This window comes from Bolinopsis microptera, chromosome 8 (assembly GCF_026151205.1).
Source record: "Bolinopsis microptera isolate Bmic1 chromosome 8, MBARI_Bmic_1.0, whole genome shotgun sequence".
Lineage (NCBI taxonomy): Eukaryota > Metazoa > Ctenophora > Tentaculata > Lobata > Bolinopsidae > Bolinopsis > Bolinopsis microptera.
The window spans coordinates 2,877,894-2,895,277 of NC_087079.1; the positions used below are offsets into that span (position 1 = coordinate 2,877,894).

Consider the following 17,384-nt stretch of genomic DNA (forward strand, 5'->3'; position numbering starts at 1 on the left):
TGAATATGCTGATGATGTTGACTTCAATGATGAAGAGGAAGACAACTTGAGAGCAATTTTGCCCCAGGCAACAGCTATACTCGAGAAATGGAACCTCTTTGTCAATGAAGACAAAACGGACTTCACTCATGTTTATTTAGCTAGTACGGGTGAAGTCGACAGTGATGGAAAATTAGTGTCGGGGAATGAAGCATGGAGGAAAAGTATCACTCTAGGGTCCGTCTTGTGTAGCAAAGCTGATATTCAGCGTCGCATAAACCTGGGATATGCTGCCTTTAACAATTACAAGAAGGCCTGGAGTGATAAACTGCCCCTAAACAAACGTCTAATACTGTATAATGCTTTAGTCGTATCGGTTCTTATGTACAACTCATCCTGTTGGGCCGTCCCCAAAATAATCCTTGAAAAACTAGATGTTGTTCACCGCAGACATCTTCGCACTATTTTGAATATAAAGTACCCATTAGTCATCTCCAACAAAAACTTGTATAAACGCTGCAATGCTGAACCATTGTCAGAAAAAGTGGCCCGTAGTCGGTGGAGAATGTTAGGACATGTTTTGCGGGGTCCTATTGACGGACCAGCGTTTTCTTCCCTCATTTTTGCCATCAATACACTGGACTTACCATGTAAAAGAAATCTTTATTTGAATAATATCTTTGACCTGCATTATCTCCGTAATTTGAGTTATGACAAGAGATATTGGCGGAATTTGCAATGAAGTTTTTAATTTTTAGTTTTTGTTTTTGGGAAAGATTAGACTTGGGCGTTGTTTTTTAAACTATCCCTTGTTTAGAACTTTGATTTAATAGTTTGGACATTGCTGATTTCTGATCGGACGAGTAAGTTGATATCAAAAGCTAAATGATAACTTATTAGAAAGATAGAGAAGATACAAGTAGGGTATAGATAAGGGTTCTGTATAGAGGCGAGCACATTTAATTGAATCATCGTAATTGAATGAACTAAGGCAATGTTAATTGAATCATACACTCGTAATTGAATGAACTAAGGCAATGTTAATTGAATCATACACTAGTAATTGAATAATGTGATACTATCTGACAAAGTTAATTGATTCATACACTAGTAATTGAATAATGTGATACTAGCTGGCAGTGTTAATTGATTCATACACTAGTAATTGAACAATGTGATACTAGCTGACAAGTTAATTGATTCATACACTAGTAATTGAATAATGTGATACTAGCTGGCATTGTTAATTGATTCATACACTAGTAATTGAACAATGTGACACTAGCTAGCCAATATGAACGGATAACGTCTGTCACGTGACTTGTAAGGGTGTTTGATACTCTTCTTATCAAATTATTAATGTTATTGTGTACGTCACGTGATTTGCAAGTGTAGATGAAGTTCTGTACGTGATCAAATTAATGTTATCGTTTACGTGTGATGATTATATTTGTTACATTGAAGTTGAGTAGTGAATGAGACACGTGATTTTAGAGATAAAACACCATGTACTTTGAGTTAACCTGTGTTGACGCATCGAATTAACATACTTAAGTAGATTCTGCAAAGTTGCACTGTATTTGATATACTAACGTTCTGTAGCTCTAGATCTATCTCTCACCGAGATCTAATACTGTGATGACACATGATCATACAGTGTTCTGCAAAAACAAATAAACTCATCAAATTAATGTAACGTTATTTAAATATATTTGATATGATAAGATATGTAATGATTGGAATTTCAGGTAAACCCGTTCTCAAAAAACTACAGAACACTTCGCAATGATAAAATTTAACATGCAATATAATAATAATGGCAAGGATGCCAGCAATGGTGCCTCTCAAAGTCTCAATTTAGAAAGCGGGTCTTGAAAAAGTTGACCTCTACTTGATAAAAGCAGATCTTACCCATGTCAAAATGAATATATGCAGTGAAATGTGATATTTTGAAGTCAAACATGACTTTTGGCATTCATTTTTTGTCACGGCAAAGGTGTCATAAAATTCGTGTTTAATACCACTTTAATGAAATATATTTGCCATTGACTTGATATTGGTCGCATAGCAAGCGATTTACAGCAACAACAGAAAATGGGAGGTCCTATTCTAAAAGTCACAGCATCCTTGGTTGGGTCTAGTCAGTCAGCACCCCTGGGTGGGCCTGTAACATTCCAAAAAGAAAAAACCTTACCTAAAACACTCAATTCAAAATATATTTACTAAAGTCCAAAGAACTTATTTCTAGCTGAATCAGTATTCTTTCTTTTAGATGTAGGGTTGACATAGACTGACACTGAGTCACTATCCATGTCGCTTGCTACGTCGTTATCCGAATCTGAAATCCTGTTAGATAATTTGATTGTGTTCAGCTGAGTAGATGCTGTTTCATTTATTTCATCGTTATCAGCTATAAGTTTTTGAAACTGTCTTAGCACTTTTTCATGTTTATTGATTGTCCATTCCATTTCTTCGTAGAAATCTCGTAGCTGATAAATGGCTGTTTGTAAATTCTCAATAGACGCATCGTGGTTATCTATATCATTTGGATCATGATCATGGATAAGAGGGTTTTCCGATGGTATACTGCATTGTATTTGTTCGTCAATATTTTCCGCTTCCGAATTGTTGCTAGATAAACTTGACGCATAAGGATGCACTCTGTAACGATGACTAGCCAAGCTTGAGGACGTTTTGTAACTTTTGTTGCACTTCTGACATTGGTGTTTTCGTGATTCCAATTCCATATATTAATGATTCGTCAAAACTTGCTGACTTTTTTTTGGCAAAACTAGTTAAATGCAGGCAATGTATGCTCTTGCTAACAATTAAAACAGATCAATTTTGTATAAGATTCGTTGTATTTATAGCTTTTAAAAAGATGTTATCCAAGAAAACAGATAATAACACAGCTTCACAATATTATATGATCATAATATAATCGTCATATGATCATCAAATGATTTTCCTACTCAACAATTTTGATGACTCAACTAATGGTGATATCATCACATTTTTATAATGATATGATCATCATATTATATGATCATCATATTATATATGATCATCATATGATCATCATATGACCGTCTTATGATTTTCGTTCTCAACAACCTTGTGAACAGAGACAAAAAAAAATGATGGGAGCAAATCTGACGCTGCCATAAGCTAGAAAATTTGAGGTTAGTGATCTGTAAATTACAAGTTACGTAAATAGATTCGTTAACATTGCGATGATATTAAGGTAAAAAATTTAGATAAATAAAAGATCGCAAAACAGTCTTGAACTATTTACTCATTATAAACACATGTATAGTTCATTGTATTTTATAATTCTTCCTCATTCACTTGGTCTGCTGCATGCATCAGATTCATCGGGGTAATGTCGTCAACAGTTCTATGGCAGGTGAATTCTTGTCGAAAGTGCGAAGATATCAACTTGAAAGCTTCGCGAATCAGAGGATTAGATCTGCCTATGATACCCACTACCAACAGTATAGCTGCAATATACCAGTAGTTTATGCTATGAATCTCGAAGCTGGGGTTCCCAGTGCATTCTAAGTTAACTTTTTCCTCCACAAACTGGGGTGATATTAAAACGTAATCCTTAAAGTTCATTGCAGTGAAGCCGTCATCTTTCTTCATTTTCTTCATTATTTTATCATTAACTATGTGGTCCACCCAAGAAAAGCGGAAGCCTTTATCTGTTAGCTTCGTCTCGTAAATTGCAATACGATCTTCTTGTGCACATCGGAGGTGAAGAGTGCTGTTTACTCGAAATAAATGAGCAGTTTGATTTTCTCCTTCAAATATGAAATAATCTTGAGTAAAATTATCGTTCACTTTAAAGTCAACGGTGAACGAAAGGGTAGTAACTGTCACAAGTAACAAGGTAAAGTTCATTTTGTTTTGTTGCAGGGGTAACAACTGGAGAACACTGGTTATATTTATAGTATAGAGTAACGATTATACGAGTTTCGTGCAAGCTTTATTGAGTCATTGATGATTGAGAATAGATTTGCGTAAAAAGAAACTACAGTACCCTCACGGAAAGCTGGCATATCGAGCTTTATGTGTAATTTTAATACAGTTTCGACTTTCGAGCTTTTAGCTGTAGCTTTTCGCAAGCAGGATCTAATCACATTTCTATAATGATATGATCATCATATGATCATCATATGATCATCATATGATCATCATATGATCATTGATCATAATATAATCGTCTGATGATTTTAGTTCTCAACAACTTTGTGAACAATGACTTGAAATTATGTGGCAAATCTGACATTGCCACAACCTCGAAAATTTTAGGGCAATGGTCTGTAAATAACAAATATAATCATAATCGTGAAGTTAAACATAAACAACGTTATATAAGTACCCCTAGAATAATCAGTTTATCATTAACCCACTATCGCTTGTTGCAATTTTTCATACTGGAGCCACCTGGACAAATTGTTTTAGTTTCTTCTAGCGCAGAACTGAAAGTTCGTTTTCGTAATACACTGAATGTCATAGGTAAGAAGGTTGCACTCGTCAGTCTTTGCCATCCCTATATTCAACGCCGGGGACAAGGGCGTGCAAAGAGACTGGTGAAAGATGGTCTCAATGCAGGGGAGACTATGACGGCTGTCATCAAATGTGACCACGTAAAAGACAGCACCGTCATTGGAGATAACGAAAACAACCTTTCCAGTTGGCCAATTCGATGTCTTGATGTGTTACAGTTGGAAACAAAACGCGAGCAAGATTTAATTGAAATCAGAAACCCGATGTTTCACGAATTTAGTGTGGAGACTTTGGCAGGACTAACTATTTTATTGCATGACTTGAACGGTGAAAAAATAAAGTTTTACCCTAATGGAAACGTTGTACTGAAATTAAAGATTGTATAACGGAAATTGTGTAAATCTGGTAAACTACATCAAAGTTTACAAAAAAAAAAACATTTCACTGCATCAATGAAATTTGATTTCATCCCAATTTTAGGTTGGTTCTTTTCAACTAAAGCTAAAATCGATGCTATAAATAGCTGCATCATGATCCATCACGTTAAGATGGATACACCGAACACTATTGTCATTGTCGGAGGGTTAAATGGAAACCAGGCGAAGCTGCAAACTCAGCTCAAGCCCGTGAAAATTGAAAAAGATGTTGGTCTAGCCATCACTTCCATTTTTCACGGAGAAGTGTATAATATCAATAATAGCAACAATAAAGTGCGCTTTAATGTAAGCTGGACTGAGGAGATATGCAGTGTAACAATACCGATTGGACATTATTCTTCTACTGCAGCTGTCATGAGAGCAATTTCAGAAAGCTTTCAGAGGCATGTGTGGGCTGACGTGTCAGAATTTGAAAAGCCCCGACTAGATGTCTTTCTGCGCAAAGAGCTACTTCAAGCCAGCGTTCATAACATGAAGCTCTTGACAACCGATATGTACGGTGTTCTCTGGACAATGCTAGGAATAGGAGATGAACTTGAAACAACCAAACAAGTCACCGTTAAAAATACAAATTTCGATCTTAACTTGGAGCCAGCATTTCTGTACGTCAACATTGTTGAGAACTCTTATATCAATGGTAGACTATCGAGGGTTCTGAACATGTTACCAATTTCATTGAAAGCCCACTGTTCCTATTATGAGTTCACACAGCCGAATTTTGTTCCAATAGAGGTGAAGGAATTTTCGAAGATCATCCTAGAAATCCGAAATATGGATGGTGAGTTTGTACCTTTCGAACCAAAGATCAAAACAATCATCACGTTACAGACGAAGCAGCTATAAATACGATCGGAAGTGTTAGTTTTTTCGATCACTTAAAAAATGGAGGAATATGACCCAAGCACGCTTCGTGATAAAGCACATCCTGTTATTGTACAAAATGGATCAGGCGGCGACATTGATCGATACATATACAATCAGAACGGTGAGGGACTCGGATCATTTTTTGGTAGCATCATGAAGAATGCTATTCCGTTCCTAGGTTCAGCTATAAAAGGAGGGCTCAAGATAGCTAGCCCGCACATTTCTGCAGCAGGCAAGGAGCTAATTACAGCGGGTGCTAAAAAAGGTATTGAAGCAATAGCCAGGTCAACCACAAAAACTAGCACTAAGAGAGGACAAACTAGAGTTGCACATCGTCCTCACAAAAAGAGAAGACGTTCAAAATGGCAAAGTTTCTAAACAGTCAGGAGTCAATATCGAGCTCCCTTTTGTTGTGGAGCACCCTTCCGACGCAGGTGGCTGTACAGGAAAGCTACGATTTGAGATGTTGGCCGGTCACGAACATTTTCAACCAGGATTCACCGATTGCATTTAATCTTCCTGCTCAAAATAAGGGGATGTTAAGCGATATTCATATCGTTACCAAGGTTAAAATTCAAAAAAATGGGCAAGACTTGCAAAAAGGCGAAAAAGATTTATCTGTCATCAACAATTTCGCAAATAGTCTCTGGACCCAACTCGATGTTCAGATTGGTACAAGGACTGATGTAACACAAAGCATGCACAACTCTTATCCGTATGTAACATTTTTTAATCATGTTCTCAATTCGGAAACAAAACGGTCTAATTATCTCTTCTATAATGAGATGTGGAAAATGGATGAAGGTTATCACAAGGAACTGGAAGAAACAGAGCGAAAATTTTGGACTTGGAATCCGGATGTAGAAGATGCTCTACGGGATCTTATGCCTGACGAATTAAACGAAACACAACAAGCTGCTGCTCTTGAAGCTGTCAAGGAAAAACTGTGGGATGCTAATTTTACTAGACAAGAAACGATCAATGATGTGGCTAGAGCTCTTGGACATGAAGACGAAGGGGTTATCCGAAGAATTGCAACTCGTACGTGGGAAATTATCGACGTTGCATGGTTACCATCTAAGGGCAATCCTGCTGCAAGCGAGCGCAGTAGACGAATCAATCGAGGGCAAAGTGTTACCCTATGCTCGAAGTTGCATTGTCCTCTGTTTAACACATCCAAGTGTTTACCGACCAATATGGACATTAGAATAAGTTTAACAAAGAACGATGATAGTTTTTTGTTGCTTTCTAATGTGGCTAATGCACCCTACAGTGTGGTGATTGAGGACTGTTATTTAAATGTCACCTATATTAGAGCTCGGGATTCGATTCTCCAGCTAATTGAGGATAAATTGACAACAGTCCCGGCATCGTACTTTATTACTAGGCCCGAGATTTTGATAAAGCCGATTCAAAATGCCGGGAGAATCATTAGGCTGACAGATATATTTCATGACAAGGTCCCTCCATTTGCTTTCTTCTGCTTGCAAAAGAGTTCCAGTTTTGAGGGGTCAAGCATGTTGGCAAATCCATATACTTTCATACCGTTTAAGCGATTCAACTTTTATTTGGATGGGTCTCCTTATTTCAAGGAATCGCTGGAAGTAAAAACTGTTGAGAGAGGCGTTGATGATGTCATTCGTTATGAAGAATTTGGAGATTACATACGCCAGCTTTACACAACACTGGGCAAATCCCTCAAAGGCGATTGTCTCATCAACAGTGATAACTTTCTACTAAACTTCATGGTAGCAATAAGTTTTGGAGCTGATAAGACTAGTCTGTCAGAAAATCATCTGAATCTTCAGAATAAATCTTCAACCTATCTGGAAATTGACCTAGGAATAAATACGGACATTCCGGCTGACATGGTGCTCATTGTTTATGCAGTTCACGATAGACAGATACAGATTGACAAAGATCGACAAATACACATCATCGAATGAGAGGTCTGAACACAAGAGAAATTAACAGAATACTGCAAAGTAATGCAGTCACTAGACAATCGTTTCTTGGGGCATATCCAGCCTGCATGAAACCCAAGACGAGGAGAAATTTTTATACATTTATCACCAACTCTGATGAACACCACAAAGCCGGAGAACATTGGAATGCCTGGGTGGTTAACGGAGACACGATTCTATTCTTTGACAGCTTTTCAAGAGATCCTAGAGATGAAAGCTTTCCTAATCATTACAGACGGTTAACTCAAAAGTTTAAAACAGTCAGATTTGTGACCACACGCGTGCAATCTGCTAAAAGCACATCTTGTGGGCTATTTTGCATACATTTCATTTTTTCTATGACGATTGGCTTAGGTGTACAGGGATTTTTGAGTGACTATACAAAAGATTTTAGAAAGAATGACAAAATAGTGCTTGATATAGTAAGCAGTTTTAGCGATCCAAGTTCCTTTTTTTTAATTTGACATTTCTACTCTATACAAATATAATTAGTGGGGTTGTAGTTATTTTGTTTGCGGTCCATATTCAAGATGCACAATGATGTTTGGGAGATCTCCGCGGGATATTCCAAGATTTTGCAAGATTATTTTTATAGCTTATAGAGACCCTGCGCCGAGGCGCAGGTGCTTTGTGAAGTAAAACTAACGATGTATAATATGTTTTTAAACAATATTACTTGAATTTTTTTCAAATAAAAGTTTAATAGTGTTTGTCTTCTTTAGAAATAAAATCAAAAAAAGTAATGCCAAACGTTAATAAAAAATTCGAATTAGGATTTAATAGTTCTAAAAAAATATAAGCTTTACCAAAAAATATACCAATATAGTAATATACCCACTGCCCTAAAATGTTATGGCCTGCTGTCTTAAAATCATATAGAAATCTTAATATTTTTCAGAAAATTTCCCTTTGCAAATGTATGCGATTACCTCATCAAATCGTATATTCATCTTGAATCTTTTACCGACAGTTACAAATCCATCCTTGCTTCGTCCGATATTGGTCTTTGCTAACCTGATCAGTAGAGTTCTTCCTAATACGGAATTTACTACTGACGGAGGTGAGATTGCAAGTCCCGCTGGAAGCATTACCGATTTTATTTGTTCAGTTATCCCCTCAGTGGGGATGAGCGCAACTTTGTCTTCTTCTTCGCCTTTTATCTTTGGAACAAGCACATAACGAGACATGTCAAAAGACTGATTTCAATAGTCCACCCACAACCGGGAGAACTGCAGATAAAATAGCAGATAGAGCACCTCCTCTTTGAATGACCCTTTCTTTTATATAACCAGGTTTCATCCCGCTCGCAGATCTAATGAAACGCTTATGCTTCTTAATATTTGCTTCCTGTGTCTTGGAAAGTGTCAAATTTTGCTTGTCGAGAAGCGTAAATATAAGATTCAGAGCCTTGAACAAATCAGCAGGGGCGTTAATAAGAATCTGCTTACGATTCTTGACGGAGGCTTTAGCTAGCTTTCCAAGAATGTAACGGTGTTGATTTAACAATTGAGCCTGCTTTACAGAAAGACGCTTGGAAACCATGACCAATAGTCCGTTATCACAGTGAGCTCTTCAGGGTAACTCTGGTGCAAACGAAATAACAATGAAGCCTCTGTGACTCTTTGAAGCTTTTATATAACTGTTCATAATCCGGTATACATTTTTGCCTGTATATATCTGTCGAGCTAATGTGTTCACCTGTCTAGTATTCCTTTGACTGTGAAAACAGACGTAATAGTGCGCGTTTGATGACATCAAACGAAAAAGCGGACAATTGGAAATAGGTTCTGGGTGAGGTAAAATGTTGATATTTTACGATGGTGACTACCTAAAATGAACACTTCTGCAACTTCCTTATTTCGTCCCGTTAGGATTAAATCGTCAATGACAAGAACAGAACTTTGATTAGTGTCCATTTGAGCGAAATCTAAACCCTTGATGAATTTTATCGGTTGACTCTCGACTTCATTCCATTCTCGCATAAAGTCCTGTTCTATGTTATACATGTAGTATACGTTGTTAGGCCATGGATGAATCAACTTCTGTCGTATCATCTCAAGGATAAATTGTGTCTTCCCCGATCCCGAGCAACCATGAACAATGGCGTTGCGGGAAGCTTGAAATTTTATCGGCATTTCTGAGCTTAGATGTTGAAAAGTTCCTGTTGAGGGATCCAACTATTGGCCTCGTCGGGATAACCTTGAAACTTGACCAGATACTCAATATTACCCCTCCTTTTGCGACGGTTCACAATCTTTTCTATAGGCCAAACGTTGTTACTCTTGTCCACAAGTTGAATTTCGCTGGAATAAAAACTACCAATGATGGGATTGTTTTTATAGTCAATCAGTTTGTAATTGGGCGGGTAGCTTTTAACGATTGAGGAAACCGAGTATACTTCATATCCATGGGTTTGATCGAACCCACGCTGAAATGTAGTTTTCTTCCTGGTGATACGAACGGTGTCTCCAACCTAAACTTAATTTTTGAGTGTTTCTTTTCTTTACCACAGGTGGAAACAGATTCCTTCGCACAATGTGCTCGTTTCTCTTGGTTACATCTATCGGTCTCATACCTATACTTCGATGGTGAGTTGTATTATAAGCACGTACTATGTCTTGCAATATGTCCACATAACGATGAGATCCACGACTGGTGAAGTACCTATACATTCTTCCTTTCAAATTTCGATTAAATCTTTCAACTATTGGACACTTTCGGTCTGAAAAGACGTGATAATACTTGATTTTGTGTTTTTTTCAGCAGCGGTAGAAATAAACGATTCCGAAACTCAGTTCCTTGGTCGAAGGAAATTTTAGAAGGTTTATTTCTTCGAAGAAAGGGTCTCATAACATCAACGATAGATTTAGCACTTTTAGATTTAAGCTTGAAAACCCAAGCTCGCTTGCTGAAGGTGTCAATGATGCAAATAAGAAAAGTGTGTCCATCATTTTCGCTCTTGAACTTGCTCATGTCCACCAGATCGATCTCATAAAGATAGTTTATACCTTTTGTGTACACTCTCCGAAACAGTGGAGGTCTGCTAACAGGCTTGTGCAAGGTGTACGTATCAATTCCTCTCAAAGCCTTCTTAACATCTGTTAGGGTGATGGTGGGGTCACGTGACCTGACAGCTTTGTAGAAGCGATTAATGCCAGTAAAGGCTGCATGAAATTTAGGATCTGTATATAGCGCCTGTAAGTCCATCAGAGAAATAAGGTAATTTTAAATTTCGCGATGGTATAAATAGAGAACGTTCTCAAAGTAACATACATAAATAATGTCTTTAATTTGCGAGTATTGTACATCATCCTTCACAAGCAATGCCAAGCTTTACATGCACAAAAAAACGGTACATGGTAATCCCAGTCTTGTTCTGGTTAATCACGGGCATAACAATGATGCAACTTCGGGTAGAAAACGAAAATTGGGCTCCGATCGTGGAAAAAATCATCCTTCTAGTAATCAAAAACCTGACCCACAATTAGATCCTGATCTTACGGTGATCGATGAATATGATGCAAAGCGACCAAAAAATGATGAAAATGATGATGGCCTAAAAATTATCGATGAAGTGAAAGATGAAGATGACAGTGATGGTGATGATCAAAGAGATCCCGGACTGACAATTGTGGATCGGTGGGATAGAGCTAAAGATTATAGACAGCTTTACAAAGATTGCATCAGAGATGGTAAAAACGCCAAGATTAAAGTCAAGCGGCAAAACGATCGCTTGTTGTCGGAACATAGATCGGAACTAAGCAACAGATTAGAATCTCAACGGGTGGAATACAACAAACAAATTGAGTTGCTCAAAAAAAGGCACGAAAAGCAACTATCCGACCTGGAAGATGTCAAAGATAGTCTCTGCAAAGATGAGTTGCAAACATTACAGTACGAACTAAATAGTGCAAAAGAAAAATGCGAGACTGAAGTCGCTCGTCTTAAAGCAACAATTAAAGGTTTTGTAGATGATGCTGACGATATCGTTAAAAAACATAAAACAGAGTTGGCTGAGATGGAAAAGGACTGTCAAGAAAAAATCAAGAAACTTAAGGATTATATCAAATCGCTTCAAGACGATGAAGATTTGGATGTAAACCCTCTAATAAAGGCTATTTTTAATTGCACTACCATGGAAGAGATTTTTAAAATTCAACGTCTTGTGAAAAATCATCAGTGGGACACATTAGTTCAAGATCATCTCCCACCTTGCAAAACCTTTTTTTCTCCCTGAGTTATGGTATTATACCAATTTGTCAACCGCAAAGGGATAAGGTAACTGACGAACAAAGATCTTTAGTGGAAAAAATTCAGTCGGCATCTAGGACCAACGCAAAAAAGCTACTTTTGAGTAAAAGAAATCAAGTCGCAAATCTATTCTCGATTATCAACGACTCAATAAAGCTTGCCCGAAACTCGTATAATCACTACTCGGTGCTATAAATATAACCGGTGTCCGTCAGATGCTTACTCACATCAACGAAACATGAATTTTGTCTTGCTTCTAGCGACAGTTTCTACTCTTTCATTCACCGTGCGTTTTAAAGTAAACAATGAACAGTAATCAAGATTTCTTTGTTTTTGAAGGTGTAAATCAGTCCGCTCATTTGTTTCGTCAAAACAGTACACTATATCTACGCTGCATGCAAGAGGATCGGATTGCATTATATGAAGCAAGCCTAACAGATGATCACTTCCGCTTTTCGTGGCTTGATTTCATGATTGACAATCGAGCAATGAATGCAACGAAGAAAGATGAAAACTTCACTGAGATGGACTTTGATCATTTTGTCTTAATTTCTCCCCAGTTTGAGGACACAAACTTAGACTACACAGTTAATCCCAGCTTCGAGTTCCATGGTGTAAACTACTGGTTCATTGTGGCTATAGTGATAACTGGTGCTATGATCAGCAGGAGAAATCCTCGATTTCGAGAAATTTTCACGATAATTATGTCTTACTTTCACCAAATGATGACCCAACATGATCTTCGACACATCACCTCAACGGTTCTTATGGATGTAACCGAACAAGCAGATGAAAAGTGAGGACAAAATGGCCAATGAACAATGAAAATGCATGCATATTGTTTTACCCTTACGTTAACATTATATTTTGTTGACTGATTCTAACATCGGGAGAATTAAGAAATTGCGCTGACATCTTATATATTATATAATACAGAAATGGTGAGCGTCAGATTTGCTCCCATCATTTTTTTTGGTCACTGTTCACAAGGTTGTTGAGAACTAAAATCATATGATGATTATATGATGATCATATGATGATCATATGATGATCATATGATGATCATATCATTATAGAAATGTGATTAGATCCTGCTTGCGAAAAGCTACAGCTAAAAGCTCGAAAGTCGAAACTGTATTAAAATTACACATAAAGCTCGATATGCCAGCTTTCCGTGAGGGTACTGTAGTTTCTTTTTACGCAAATCTATTCTCAATCATCAATGACTCAATAAAGCTTGCACGAAACTCGTATAATCGTTACTCTATACTATAAATATAACCAGTGTTCTCCAGTTGTTACCCCTGCAACAAAACAAAATGAACTTTACCTTGTTACTTGTGACAGTTACTACCCTTTCGTTCACCGTTGACTTTAAAGTGAACGATAATTTTACTCAAGATTATTTCATATTTGAAGGAGAAAATCAAACTGCTCATTTATTTCGAGTAAACAGCACTCTTCACCTCCGATGTGCACAAGAAGATCGTATTGCAATTTACGAGACGAAGCTAACAGATAAAGGCTTCCGCTTTTCTTGGGTGGACCACATAGTTAATGATAAAATAATGAAGAAAATGAAGAAAGATGACGGCTTCACTGCAATGAACTTTAAGGATTACGTTTTAATATCACCCCAGTTTGTGGAGGAAAAAGTTAACTTAGAATGCACTGGGAACCCCAGCTTCGAGATTCATAGCATAAACTACTGGTATATTGCAGCTATACTGTTGGTAGTGGGTATCATAGGCAGATCTAATCCTCTGATTCGCGAAGCTTTCAAGCTGATATCTTCGCACTTTCGACAAGAATTCACCTGCCATAGAACTGTTGACGACATTACCCCGATGAATCTGATGCATGCAGCAGACCAAGTGAATGAGGAAGAATTATAAAATACAATGAACTATACATGTGTTTATAATGAGTAAATAGTTCAAGACTGTTTTGCGATCTTTTATTTATCTAAATTTTTTACCTTAATATCATCGCAATGTTAACGAATCTATTTACGTAACTTGTAATTTACAGATCACTAACCTCAAATTTTCTAGCTTATGGCAGCGTCAGATTTGCTCCCATCATTTTTTTTTGTCTCTGTTCACAAGGTTGTTGAGAACGAAAATCATAAGACGGTCATATGATGATCATATGATGATCATATATAATATGATGATCATATAATATGATGATCATATCATTATAAAAATGTGATGATATCACCATTAGTTGAGTCATCAAAATTGTTGAGTAGGAAAATCATTTGATGATCATATGACGATTATATTATGATCATATAATATTGTGAAGCTGTGTTATTATCTGTTTTCTTGGATAACATCTTTTTAAAAGCTATAAATACAACGAATCTTATACAAAATTGATCTGTTTTAATTGTTAGCAAGAGCATACATTGCCTGCATTTAACTAGTTTTGCCAAAAAAAAGTCAGCAAGTTTTGACGAATCATTAATATATGGAATTGGAATCACGAAAACACCAATGTCAGAAGTGCAACAAAAGTTACAAAACGTCCTCAAGCTTGGCTAGTCATCGTTACAGAGTGCATCCTTATGCGTCAAGTTTATCTAGCAACAATTCGGAAGCGGAAAATATTGACGAACAAATACAATGCAGTATACCATCGGAAAACCCTCTTATCCATGATCATGATCCAAATGATATAGATAACCACGATGCGTCTATTGAGAATTTACAAACAGCCATTTATCAGCTACGAGATTTCTACGAAGAAATGGAATGGACAATCAATAAACATGAAAAAGTGCTAAGACAGTTTCAAAAACTTATAGCTGATAACGATGAAATAAATGAAACAGCATCTACTCAGCTGAACACAATCAAATTATCTAACAGGATTTCAGATTCGGATAACGACGTAGCAAGCGACATGGATAGTGACTCAGTGTCAGTCTATGTCAACCCTACATCTAAAAGAAAGAATACTGATTCAGCTAGAAATAAGTTCTTTGGACTTTAGTAAATATATTTTGAATTGAGTGTTTTAGGTAAGGTTTTTTCTTTTTGGAATGTTACAGGCCCACCCAGGGGTGCTGACTGACTAGACCCAACCAAGGATGCTGTGACTTTTAGAATAGGACCTCCCATTTTCTGTTGTTGCTGTAAATCGCTTGCTATGCGACCAATATCAAGTCAATGGCAAATATATTTCATTAAAGTGGTATTAAACACGAATTTTATGACAATATGGTATTTAGAGATATCTTTTAGGATATCTTAGTTTTAGAATAACGTTTAAGGGACGTATAATTTAGTATGTATTTCCGGGTATATAATAACCAATGTTTTATATGTTCGTATTTGGGAGTTACACATTTTGAGTGTAAGTCGGTTGGCTGGCAGACCTACTGTCAGACTAACTGTCTGAAACGAGCCGTCCGCTCACTTTGCACCTGACTAACAGCCAGACCTGTGGTTGGTCCTCGCGGACGCAGGGTGACTGCTAGTGGAGTGCTCATTGGCGAGACGGCGTGTCACGTGGTACAAGCAAATGCGTTGTGCCGTCACGCAGTGTGGCGTGACGAAGTTTTGAGAGTATACCCAGAGAGCCGAATGTGGAGAGCTCACTTCTTAGTTGCCCCTTAATCATTTTAAGGGATTCTAATTGACGATAGCCAGTCTGACTGAGCACTATCTTTTGTGATTAGACACGTCGAGTGATCTATATTCACGTCAATTGTTTGGAGCGAACACTTGGAAGTTTTTATCTGTTGACGTTCACTTTGTGTTACTTTTCCTTTTAATTAATTATCCATTTTAATATACTCGTTTCATTTCTACCTTACGGTACGCCCTGCCGTTCGTGCTTCGTGACTAGAGCTTGACTAGCATACACTAAACACTAAGAAACTCCGTTTTCTATATCTGGAGGCCACTTTTAGTGTTGCTATTTTTGCTCGTAATCCTTCTAGTATCACCTATATTCAGTATAGTTTCGTTTAAGATCCTAACGTTTCTCATTTGATAAGCTAAGTTCGGTGTACATCGCAGTGCAGAAGAATTACGTGGAGATTGTTCGAGATCTTCAGTACTTCCTACTAGACTTGGTAAGTGTTGCTACACATTTTGTGGTACCTGTATATTCCAGTTGAGTGCGATCGTTTTGACGAGCACCTAGTTTACAGCCGCTTGTAGACTTCAGTACGTTATTACCTAGATTGTCAGTGAGATTTGCGTAGTTTTAGCAACCTTACTTTTCGTACATCTACTCAGGAGTGATAGACGTAGAAGTTACAGTTCCAGTAAAGCAAAGTAAAGTCTTGACTAGAAGATTTTCCAGCAACGTGAAGAGTACGCCTGTTCCAGTACTTATCTACTCTATTTGTAAGTGTACTTTTACATTTAGATTCACTTTTTAGCATGTGTGATAGTTATACAGCTGAAATGGAGTGGGCGACGTTGATTTTAGAAAGGGGTAAGATTCAGTCTAGCGTTGATGAAATAATGAAGGAGATAGAGGGTTTAGATCCTGGTGCAGATAGCAATAGCATTTCCGAATTAGAAGATAAGTTGAAGGAATTACATTCAGCTTTAGAATGCCTGCAGGATAAGATTGATAATGCACGGCCTAAGCCAGTTAGCACAGTTACTAACGCCCCTCCAGCTAGTTCTAGCAGTAGATTTCAAGAGAACGTGCACGTTATGAATCCTGTTATTAAATCCGAGCAGGTTCAGTTTAGAAACGCGAACACCGAGGATGATTTTGGTAACAGTATTATAACCCCATTGAATAGTTCAGTAGCTGGTCCACATTTGACAGGTGCCAGGCCTCCCAAGCCTCCTTATTTTGAAACTGGATCTAATTTCATCAAATTTGCCAGGCGATTCAAGGAGCATTTGATTCTATGTGGGCATAGTGGTGGTTCGGATGTTAGTACGTACATGTTGTCATACATTCGTTGTGAATCCACTTGGGAAACACTGCAGAAAGTCTCTCTCAGGCCGGAAGAGAAATGCAATATCGATCTTCTCGTTAAGCGATACTCAGAGGAGATGTTTCCTTCTACTCAATCTTGGGCCTTTAGAACTGAGCTCATGTCGTTGCGTCAGTTACCAAGTGAGAACCTCCAGCAGTTCATTGCACGTATAGAGGAGCTTGCTTTGAAAGCTGGGTATGACTGCGAGTCTAAAAGGGACGAGAGTTGTATGCATGTTCTGGTTGTAGGAGCTCGTGACATAGCTGTAAGGACTAAGCTTTATGAGTCCCAGTTACATTCCTATAGTGAGGCGGTTAAACTAGCAATCCACACTGAGCGTATAGCGTTAGCTGTTGGTGGTGAACCAGGTGGTTTCACTCAGGCCCCGGATACGATTTTCGCTGTAAATAATTCTGAATT

At 37.6% G+C, this 17,384-nt stretch overlaps 1 protein-coding gene across 3 annotated transcripts in view; it reads left to right on the top strand.

Annotated features, from left to right (window-relative positions):
- The window catches only part of LOC134819166 (uncharacterized), a 93,306-nt gene that overhangs the window by 28,453 nt on the left and 47,469 nt on the right, over nt 1–17,384 (top strand). The gene's annotated exons all lie outside the window — the stretch shown is intronic.